The following is a 6,000-nucleotide window of genomic DNA, read 5'->3' as shown; positions in this document are numbered from 1 at the left end:
AGGTGCCACAAGTACTCCTTTTCTTTTTGCATATTTAGTCTGATTCCCTGTTCTTGAAGCTAAATCAATTGAATTAGTGGAAATGGCAGAATAAAACACAACACATCTGACAGCTTCTCCCCTAACAAACCAAACCATGAAATGTACTGAAAGTGGAACTTCTCTCACAAAAACCACAGATGTTTTTTGACCTTAAGCTTTTCTAACTTTGTCTTGCTATATTCCCACACAAAAAACAGTGTTAAATTGTAACTGTGGTTGCTACTTGCAATTCCAAACTAGTTATACTATTCTATTCAACACTAAAAGCAAACATTAAAGTTATGGAAATCCTCAGTGAAGACTGGATATATACCTAGACTAGTATTCTCTCTCTCTCTCTCTGTGCAATATTTAAACAAGCTTAACTCCGCCATGAGAAACTCCATACAAACTTAACCATCCATAAGAATCAGTGGAGGTTTCAGGGGAGCTTTTGGAAGTTGGCAGGGAGCAGTACGGGTTTTGAGGAGCCATGGAGAAGATCAGCAGGATGCGTCAGAGGTGTCGGGGATAGGGAGACACAGGGAGAGAGTCAACATCTCCATTTCAGGCGTTGGGGAGGGGCACAGCGTAAAGATCTTTCCTCCAGGCCTGTTGGGAAGCTGGAAACTTGGTCACTCACCACACCAGCCTAGGGAAGCATGGCACCTCGGGTACAATGAGGAGTGGAAGATCTGATCTGGGTGCTTTTTGCTCTGAGACTGGAGCAAGTAAGAGCCTAGATAAGAGCTCCTGCTACTCTGCAGCCGCACCAGCCTTGTAGTTCCTGCTGAGTGGCACTGGATGAGTACAATGCCATCTCAAAATGTCCAGACTCCTTGTCTCTCCATAAGGGACTCTGACAAAGGAATACACATAGATTAAAAAGTTCTAATTTCAGAAAGAAATGTCACCCATGTTAGATTAGACTACTGCTTGGAAGAGCCAATATAAAAGTCTCCTAATATTTCAGTTAGGAGACAGTGATACCATTCCATTAGGTGGCTACAGGGAGACAAAGAAATACTAAATAACTAAAAACATTCTAAATCAAGCCATTGTTCTCAATTCCCCAGATATTGTCAGAATTCGTAGCACATGATACTTTCTGTAAACCCTTAAAATAAAGAGGCAAGGTCATGGCCTCAATCTCTGTGGACCTGCTAGCAACTGGCTCAGAAAAAGAAAGCAGACACAGCAAGAGGAAATGGCAGAATAAATAATACCATTGAATGATGTCTGCACTCTGCAAGCACATTAGCAATCCACATATTCAGTGGGAGACTGATACATTTGGTCAAGAAAAGTAAGCAATTCAAACCTGACCTGTTAAATGACAGATAGATGGTGAAAGGGGAGAGAGATAAAGAGAAAGAAAACTCCAGGCAGAGCCATTCTTTGCAGGCATTCAAAACCCAGGGCTAAGCCCCCCTTTCCCCATCCCCATACACACCCCTAAATTGGGGAACCTAGAAATGTGAAGGAAATTTCCCGTGTTTGGTTTAAAAATTAAATTGTGACCCTTTTCCTTTGTGAAGCTAGCTTTGAAAATGTAACCAACGTAAACAGATCACAAAATGCATTGAAAGCTTGTCACTGATACCTTCTGAAAAATCATTCCCATTCCAGTCACGCAGGGCTGACCTTTGGGGTCCTGAGAAATTGTAGCTATAGGTCCCAATTCAGAGCTCAGCTACAGGGAGCAGCTCTACCTAGACTGCTGGCTCAAGGGGGTCTGCATGTTCTTTATTAGCCAGCTGCCTACAGGCACCTACAGGAATGGCCAGCTCCTCTGGACCCTGATTTATTAAGTCAACCCCTTCCAGAAAAGAACTTAAACTTCAACTTTAACTACATGCTTAATTGCTTTCCTGAGCTAGAACCTTAAGGAGAAGCAAGCAAGTCCTATGGCCACAAGGAGGGACTGTTCAATAGCATCAGAAGCAGCACAATCCAGTGAGCTAATCAAAGAACTAACACCATCTCTGATACTGACTCCCTCTGTGGTCTTGGGTCAAATCACACAGGCAACATTTTTAAACTTAGGTGCCTAATTTTAGGCATCTAAATCCAGAGCAGGTGAGCACCAGAGCAGCTCCCATACACTTTTGTTTTTGACAAACAAATTTTCCTCCCTCTGTCAAGATTTTGAACTAGCTGCATTATTTGAAAATTTCAGAGAATCTATTTAATACAGTAAAGCAATAGAAATGACTGTTTAAACAATCAGTTTAGTTATGATTACATTAAGAAAGTCAATAAAAACACAACACTGAAAAAGAAAACAAAAATCATGAGTTAAGGATACAACAAGAACCCTAGCTTTTATAAAAATCAATAAGCTATTTGGCGGGAAACAGAGAAGGAAGTATGGAAACATGAGAAGAAAACAGTATCAATAACAAAAGATGTTATAGAGAAACACACTATTTTAGAATGAAAAGCCTCAGTAATCTTAAAAACAAAGCAACAAATAAAGTTCAAAATACTGGCCAGATTCAGATTCTCTTATTCATAACAGTTGCAAATTAGAGTTTTCAATTAATGGCATTTAACAAACATCCCCTGTCTCTATGCAGTCTTCCAATTCTCTGTACTGGAACTTCTTAATATTTGTTAATCACATATGCCATATTTAACCATGCTGAAAATGAGGTTTGTAAGACCTTTCAAATTCATAATAGATTAATCATCAGTATTCATCAAAGCCATCTATTACACATTCCACCCCCCAGACATACACATATAACAAAGGAAGAAATATGAATAATAAGTTCGTAAGTATTTGGATTAACTTTTTCTACTTGTGCTCACAAAAGAATAATCACTAGACATTTGAACTTCAGTAGCTCCATTACCTCCAGGGAGGCTATGCGTGTGCTTAGATTAAGGGATGTGCTTAAATACATTGTGGAATCAAACTGCATTGCCCTCCCCCAAGTTTTCAAAAGTCATGAGGCAGGCCCAGAAAATCATGACACACTGACAACTAATAAATATGGGGTTGTTTTTATTTGCCTTCTGGTGCCTAGCCCTTCGGAATATTACTCAGGTCACATTTTCTAACTTTCCCCCACAACCATGAGAGCTAAAAATTTACTTTAAAAAACAGAAAGCTAAAATTCTCATGTAATCACTGGACTCCAGGAGCTGTGGAGTTAAGAAAGGATACCAAATATTGCAATACTTATCATAAAAAAAAGTTAATCACAAAGCTGTAGCAACTGGACTTAGAAAAGGGAAGAAGGCTAGTCAGAGGATGAACTAGCTGAAGTTTTGGTCAAATTATTCCTTTAACCACCTGATGAGTCTGAGGAAGAGGAACAGTCCATTAATTCTAGCCTGGTAGATGCCTCCACATACAATGAATTTTCTAGGTAGAACAAAGTTTCCTTTTACACTTAAATTTTTCTTAGAAATTCCACACGCTAGGTTCCAATAAAATGTATTATTTTCTAAATGTTGATTTCATTGACATCCCTTCTACCCCACATCACCCCCCAAAAAACATGAAATAAATCAACCTAAAAGTACAATACAAACCTTAAAACCAATAAAATATAATTGTTATTCAGTTTTCCCATTTACGGAAATTAAAACCTTGGCAACATCATTTTCGAGAAAATGAAACTGGTTATACACCTTTCAAAAATGGCATTAATACTTATTTTTGGGCAAAAATCTTTTCTATATGTATCTGTATAATGGTTAGTATACTGTTGGTAAACTCTTCTTTGGTCAGGCCATGTGAGCAGCACGATATGCACAGGTATTCTTGAAGGCTTGGTTCTAAGGAACTTAAGCCTCTCAGGGGACCTCTTACTCTGCTCTGGTTAGGTAGCTACTCTCTCCTAGGGCCCAGAGTCCCTTCATACTTATCCTTCTGATTTTTTTAGTCTTCATGAGAGGCCAATGGCCTACTTCCTCCTTCCTGGTATTCAGGGATGTTTCTGAGCAACATTGAGGCTATTGCACTGAGGATTACAAATGAAAGAATTGCCGGCGGGGGGGAAGAGAGAGAGAGCCCTTACCTGGGAGCCCCAGGATCCCATCCCCCTGATATATTTTTTTAAAGTTACTAAACACAGTGGAACAGATTCAATAGGAGAGATGGAGGGAACTCCACATCCAAATATCCCATAACCCAGTGACTAAGGCACTCACCTGAGAGGTGGCAGATCCCTGTTCAAATCTCTCAGGTGGATGGGGAACTTGAACTGAGGGTCTCATGTTCCAGATGAGTACCCTAACCATTGAGCTAAAATTTATGAGAGAGGTCCTCCTCCTCCTTCCCCAGGCTCCTTGCTAAAACAGCATAGGCACCTAACACCAAGCGAGGGTTTGCAGCTGAGAATCCTGAGCAGAGAGAGGCACTTCTTGCAGCCCTGACTTAGGCAGAAGAGGGTAGAGCTTAGTGCACATCCTTTGGGTTAGCATCTCCCATTAACTATCTTAACCAAGGTACATCCTAGCTTGCTAGATTTTGTGAATCCCATTTTTAGGTGCCTCTCTCCCCCGATTCACTGTATGGGGAGCCTAAGCACCTAAGCTAGGCTTTGTGAATCCCAGTAATTTTATGCTTTCATTTCTTTGTAAATCTAATCATGTGTGCTTTAAATATTACGATAGTAGTCTAAAAAATATAATGCATTAATATCTAGTAGAGATGCTACACTCATATCAATTTGCACAAACAGCTCAGAAATGAAAACGCTGCATAGTTTATCTTTGCATTAGGAATTCTAATGTAAATGTGTCTTTTTGTAGTAGGTTTTCCTATGGAGCACGAATAAAATAAACAAATGTGGGTACTTTGGGGGAAAAGTCACCCTATGCACTTGGTCCCATTTAAGCTCTATGAAGGGGAACTGCAGGGCATAATATGGGTGTTACACACGTAGGGGCACCCTACCACCGCTTGTGTGCCAGAGGAGGAGGCTTGGAGTGAGGCCATGAAATCTGTGATAATACATGAGACCTTAAATCCTGTGCAAGGGTACAGGCTCCAGAGCAGGTGTCTTAGAACCAGATATCTCAGCTTTATGCCACACCCAGGTTCCCCTATGCAAGGGGCATCCCTAGCTGACTGTTTAAGCTCTCTCTCCATTACATTTATGCTACTACAGCAGCACAAATGTAGGGACCATGATCTGGCCTAGGAAGTGGACACTTTCTCCAGAAGAAGGCTACACACATTCTAAAAATCATACAATAATCTCATCCTCCAAAATGCTGCTGAAATAAATCTTTCTTACAGCAAAACCAACATGGTTTCCTATTTTAATGGAAAAAGTAAACTTATTCCTGTTGCTTGGATTTGCAACTGAAAAGCCTGCATCACAGACTCAGCTTAAGTTCTAAGAACATTAAAATGAATTGACTTGTTTGAGTGAAGAATATATTTTCTCTGCACTGGGGAAAAGATGAACATAAATATGCTGGTGTCAAACTACTGAATAAAAAGAATTATATAAAGTAGTTAATCATAGTTACTGCCTTTGCTGGAGAGACCTGGTCAATTAAGTCTATTTTAGTAGTAACAATGATGGGTCTGTAGTTCACAATAAAGTATAAACCTGCAGAGTTAATTATAAAATATTTAAAACCTCTGCACATCTCCCAAATGGCAGTTAATTATGCAAAACTGCTATTGTTCAAGGCAGGTAATAGGTATGACTAACCAACCTTTATGAAAATCTCATTCATATTTTTTATGACCTATCCAATATTCCCAGTGATGAGCTGCCAAAATCTTAACGGGTTCCCTCCTCACCCCACAAGGGGGTCGTTGCCCACCCCCGCCCCCCAGGACTCCTGCCCCATCCAACCCCCCCCCCACGTTCCTTGACGCCCGCCCCCAGGATCCCTGCCCCATCCACCCCCCTCCCCTGTCCCCTGACTGCCCTCAGAACCGGGCAGGAGGGTCTTGTGGGCCACTGTAGTGGGTGCCCACCCCACCCCTAAGAGCCAGAGGCACCC

Source organism: Eretmochelys imbricata, chromosome 7 (genome assembly GCF_965152235.1).
Source record: "Eretmochelys imbricata isolate rEreImb1 chromosome 7, rEreImb1.hap1, whole genome shotgun sequence".
Classification (NCBI taxonomy): domain Eukaryota; kingdom Metazoa; phylum Chordata; order Testudines; family Cheloniidae; genus Eretmochelys; species Eretmochelys imbricata.
The sequence above is the reverse complement of the archived record's forward strand: the minus strand, read 5'-3'. Positions refer to the sequence as shown.